Below are 6,000 nucleotides of genomic sequence, written 5' to 3'. Positions count from 1 at the left end.
CAGAAGAAGCAAGGTGCAGGAGGAGATCCACATTCTCTAGCACTGTGGCAGGAGGAAGGAGTCCCATGGTCCATAATTATGTGAGTGACCAGAGACACTGACACCACCTTTAGTCCATGATTATGGACCAGAGACACTGACACCACCTTCAGTCCATGATTATGGACCAGAGACACTGACACCACCTTCAGTCCACGATTATGGACCAGAGACACTGACACCACCTTCAGTCCATAATATGTGAGTGACCAGAGACACTGACACCACCTTCTCAAAGCAGATGTTAGAGCCAAAATAACTCTGAGAGCACATGGAAGTGCTGCAGCAAAGAAGGCAGGGCCAGGATGCACAGACACCCTCATGCTCTGCTTCCAGCTCCAGGTCTTGCTGTGCTCAGGGTGGACACACTCCTTCCTGGAGCTAAACCACTGCACAGGGGAGTTCTGAATATGGAGGAATTATGCCTTATTTTGTCCAGAACTAGAAGGTAATGGGGCTGGAAACAAGAACAGAAAACTACATATCTGGCAGGAACATCTGTGAGCAAATTGAAGAAAATCACTGTTACACAATTCACACGTGTCCCTGCATGAGTCAAAGAAGTAATACTCACTTGTGCCCACCTCACTGCTCAGTTTTGGGACACACAGCTCAAACTGGGGTCTAGGTTGTAGAAATCCAGTAACTGGCAGCCCTGAAGCCTTCTCACACTGTGCTCTCAACAAATGACCCTCACTTGGTTAAAAATTAAATGCCAGCAGACCACAGGCATTGACTTATTGCACAGAGGAAGTGGAAAAAAGCAACGAACCCCAGCAGTTTGTAATAACTTAGAAATCCTCACAAGGGTTTTTTCCTTTGGCTCTGTGAGGAAATTAATAATTCTGCCTTTATTTGGCCCATACAGAATCACGGAATTGTGAGGGTTGGAAGATCATCAGTTCCAACCACGAAGTCAGCACCACCGTGGTCACCCCAAACCACGTCCCCAGGTGCCACATTGACACATTTGTTAAATCCCTCTGGGGTGGTGACTCCACCACTCAGTCTGTGCCAGTGCCTGAGCACTTTCCATGATGAAAATCTGGCACAGTTCATGCAAGAGCCACATGATAGATTGAGACTGGGGTAGGAAATACTGAATAACAATTTATTGCACAACTGTCCCCCACCATAAATAAACTTAGACTGCAATGAAGAGCTGAAGAGAAATGAGAGCAGGTGAATATGGCACCAGCAACCACAGCTGACTGTGGAAAAAACCCTGGCAAAGCCAGTGTTAAACTTTGAGCAGCTCCATTAATTTTAAGATAAAGAGCAGGGAAGAAAATCACGCAGCAGGAAAGCATCATCAAAGAAGCACAGGTGGCATCTCAGAGTCCATTTTAAGCTGCCTTGTGCCAAGTAAAGCTGGAAAACAGGCAGCAAAATAAATCAGGAGGCACATTCGTGGATCCTCAGTGACCTAAGAAGTATTTTCCAGGTCTATGATTCAGCAAAAGGGAAATAAATAAATAATCAAAGCAGGGGAATAAAGCACCAACAGCCATCAGGAAGTGTGGGGCTGAAAATAGCAGCCAAGTGTCACCTTGATCCACTCCAACAAAGACTTTGGCAACAGTGACAAGCTGCTGGGTGACATCTCTGAGCTATTTTGGGCCCGTGGCTCTTACACTGCATGGGGAGCCCCTCTGGGCCATCAGCAGGGGGAGAAGGTCAGCCCCAGCATTCCAGAGGAACTTCCAAACCAGGGAGGGGGCTGGAAATGAGGCATTCCCGTGTCTCACCACAAGGATGCTTTCCTGAGGATTCAGAGATGGATGGGAGCAGATGGAAAAGGATCATGACATCACCCCAGCCACAGCCATGCTCCTTCCCAGCACTGGGGTGGGCTCACACAGAGCTCGGGCCACAGTGGGCACTCAGCACTCAGTGCTGGGCACCTGCTGCCATCCTGAGCCAGGAAAAGCTCCAGGCTGGGAGAAGAGGCCCCCAGCAGCTTTGCTGATCTCCTCTCCTGCCCTTGGAGAGGAGCTGTGGGTGCTCCCAGTGCTGCCCAGGGAGCTGACTCATACACCAGCACACTGGTTTTAAGGCTCACAGATAAGAAATGCACCTAATACATACAAATAAGCTATTTTACTGTAATTACTTCTTAAAAAGAAAAAAAAAACCCAAAAACCAAATAAAACCCAAGCTAATTAAAAGCCCAAAGCCCAAATAATGCTGTTTGCATTGTCATAAGCAAGACCCTCAACTCCTCCCTACGAATGGAGACCACGGTGCTCCCGCTGGTAGGAGGAAGGGAGATGGAATCACACATGATTCAAATCACTAATGCTTTGTTCAGTCAAAATACTCCTTTAAACCTGGTGAGTTTGCTCTTGCAAGGACAGCAGGATCTCTGTGAGAGCTCTGTCACCCTCAAGAAGACTCCAGAACAGCACAACACAACAAACACCATTTAAAACTGAGACAATACCAGGTAGTTAAGATTGAAAATAGTCTAAAATATATTGGCAAACACACTGAATAATATGTGGTTATGTTTAAATTTATATGCCCAAACTTGCTTAAATACAAAAAATAGTCTGATTCATCCCTGCATCCAGTATCCAACTATTTGAATTCTATACCATTACGCAGTCAGCACAATATTATAATTAAAGCACTATTTATGGTTCCAGTAAGTTTTTAAAGGTTTGGGTTTTTTTTTTTTTTTTTTTTTTTGGTTGTTGTTTTTTTTGGGGGGGTTTTTTTTGGGTTTTTTTTTTTTTTTTTTGGTTTTTTTTTTGTTTTGGGGTGGGTTTTTTTTTTTTTTTTTTTTTTTTTTTTTTTTTTTTTTTTTTTTTTTTGTTGAGTCACTGTCCCTGGAGGGATTTAAAAGATGTGCAGACATGGTTGAGTGGTGGTCTTGGCAATGGGGGAACATTTTGACTTGAAGTTCTTGAAGATCTTTTCAACCTAAATGATTCTCTGATTCCTGTGCTCTCTCCTCTGTGTTCCTATGCCTGGTTGGTACCCAAAACTCCCACCCTGGAGGCAGTGAGAGCTGCAGATGCCCTCACCTTGCATGAAAGCACTCAACAATCCCAAAAGCAAGATCTACTGCTAACATGTCCTCTAGGAGCCTTCACCTGCAGAGAAAACTGCTCTGTGTGTGCTGAGCTTCAGAGCCTGAAGCAGGAAACTAAACCCCAAGGGAGGGATGCCCAGAGATCACAACTGCAAACTGCAGAGCTCCAGGCTGTGCCAGCTGAACCAACAGCTGTGGCACACTGCTTTGGAGAGGGGAGAGATGCTGAGGTGCCACAGAGCTGCAGTGGAAGGAAATGCACAACCCAAGGCTGCCCAGGGCAGGAGCCCCACTGGGGTCAGTCACCCCTCAGGTGAGACAAATCAGTTGTTTCCCTCTACAACATGCAATGGGTGAGGACGAACCTGACAGCAGCATGAGCACATCTGGGGGCTTGTGCTCCCAGAAACCAGGGGGAACACTCCAGACAAGCTTCTTTCCAAGGCCAGGCTCTTCCACTGACTCACATCTTGCTTCTAGTTACTTTTTCTTATCCAAACTCATTATCCACTGGTTATCTTTCTTTTTCTGGCTAAAAATAAGTCAAACATCTTCATTTGTGTGCCTAAACAACAGATTACTGTAACCTTTCTCCTTGTGAAAGGAGAAAGTTCAAAACTCCCTTTTAATTTTTCCCCCTCCCATTCCCAGCTCTTTGTTCCCTGGCACATGGGGCTTGGTGCTTCCTGCCCTCTTCTGTCTTACTGAGCTCACATTAATTAACCAGCCATAGAATTTTTTTTTATTAAAATGCTAACCCTCTTCTTTCTCCACAAATTAAAACCAAGATGATAGATCTTTTCTTCTGGGTGCTGGTTACAAAAATAGCACTCAATCTGTGTGGTGAATGGTAGGAACTTTAATACTTACTTAATGAATTGTTTTCATGTCAGACTGAGCAATGGTTAGGGGTTTTCTTTTGTGAGGTTGTTATTAATGCATGTGAAGGAGGACTAGGGAGCTGCCAGTGAACCCAGATGTCATCTGCACCAGTCCCAGTGTACATGCTTCTAAAAATCAACCACAATCCACCAGAACAAGAGGCCTTGTTGCAGAGAGCACAGACACAGAAAACCAAGCTCATGAGCAAGTGGAATCACATCAATCTCTGTTTTACAGATAACAACTGGCAAGCCCTGGTGTCAGATCCATCATCTGCTGCAGCCTCTCAGTGCCTCCACAATGGTGACAGGACTCAGGACTGGAAATGCACAGCCATGAACTGGCTGCCTGCCCACCAAAAATCCCTGTTGGCTCCTTCCCCTGGCATCCATGAGGCTATTAGAGCATTTCCCACTCACTGCTTACAGTGTGCTGATAATTAGACACCCTGGGACAGTCTGGAGGAGCTCTCTGCATCCTGCAGCTCCCACACCCAGCATCCTCAGTGGGCTCTGCATGCTTGTGGAACCCCTTTCAGCTTTAGCAGAACCAGACAAAATATCTCAGCAAAGCTTCAGCTGGAAAACACAGGCTCATCCTGAATTCTGTAACTTAGGGAGAGACTGATTTGGGTAAAAGAATATAAAAACTAAAAAATGTGTGTGGACATACAGTTCCCCCCTAGTGGCTCCCCTAAAACCCAAGAGCTCTGTCCCAGCATTTTGCAGCAGCAGTGCTCTTTCTAGAACTCTAGACTGGCACAACAACTTGCTGGGTCAGCTGTTAATGCTTCAGGTTTGACTCACACACAGTTTTAATCAAGTAACCTGCTCTCTGGAGCTCACAGAAAGCTCATTTAGAGAAGAACATCAACAGCAAATTTGTCATCTTCAGAGGGGGCTGGGAGTTTTCCTCCCACTTCAACATTTACCATCTTAAACTGCTCTTTGATGAAATTCCCTTAGGCCTCACACAGCTCAGGGAGCTCCTCCTGCCCTTTTCCCAGGGTGGGAGGGTGCCAGGGACAGTCACAGCAGCAGGGCACAGCCTGGCATGCTCTGTCACACTCACATGTGCCAGAGCCCTCAGAAGGGCTGGCAGAGGCAGGACATTCCTCCACACCACTGCTGTGTCATCCCTCTCACCAAGACTCGGGTTATTTCTGTTTTAGATGGGGAGCAGCCCTAAAGCCCCACTGCTGAGTCTCTCCATGTGCTTCAGCAGCACTCGGTGGCAGATCTGGTGACACGTCTGTCGCAGACATTTCTCCACAGAAATCCTTTCTTTCACATTTCTGTGTCTTCGGGAGGCCAGGGGCCCCCGAAGAGAAGGTAAACAATTATTATCAGCTGCTGTGGAATGCAATAGGATTCACCTTGATTGGCTCATTTTCTATGTTTATAATTAAGAGCCAATCATCAGTTCAAGCCAGGGGACTGAGTCCTTGGCCACAACTTTGTTGTGGGTTCTTTTCTATCTCTTCTTAGCTTAGCTAGCTGCTCTGCAAAACCTCTCTCTCTATATTCTATTTAGTATAACTATAATGTATTATATCATATATTAATAAATCAAGCCTTCTGATCAAGATACAAGATTCACCGTCTCTCTCTCACCAACTGCGACCCACGCAGGTCGCAGTAATACACCTCCAGGATGAACCCTTTGGGGGCTCAGCAGAGCTTCAGAACTGAGCACAGCTGGGGCTGGGGCTGCCCCTGCACCCCTGGAAGGGTCCAAGGCCCAGTTGGATGGAGTTTGGAGCACCCTGGAATAGGAGGAAGTGTCCCTGCCCATGGCAGGGGTGGAATTAAATGATTTTTAAGATCCCTTCCAAGCCAAATCAGTCTGGGATCCTATTATTCTCTAATGCTAACCAAAGACAACTGGTGCATGTGAAGCCCTCCAAGAAGCTCTGCTGTTTGCAGTGTGCACTAACAGCAGCACTGCTGCTATCCCAAACATACCTGCAAAACAAGCACAGTCTGTGGAGAAGTTGTAGAGGGGAAGGAGAGAAGAGAGCCAGGGAAAAAGAAAAACTGTAG

Source organism: Ammospiza caudacuta, chromosome 17, assembly GCF_027887145.1.
Source record: "Ammospiza caudacuta isolate bAmmCau1 chromosome 17, bAmmCau1.pri, whole genome shotgun sequence".
NCBI lineage: Eukaryota > Metazoa > Chordata > Aves > Passeriformes > Passerellidae > Ammospiza > Ammospiza caudacuta.
This window is presented reverse-complemented; position numbering follows the sequence as displayed.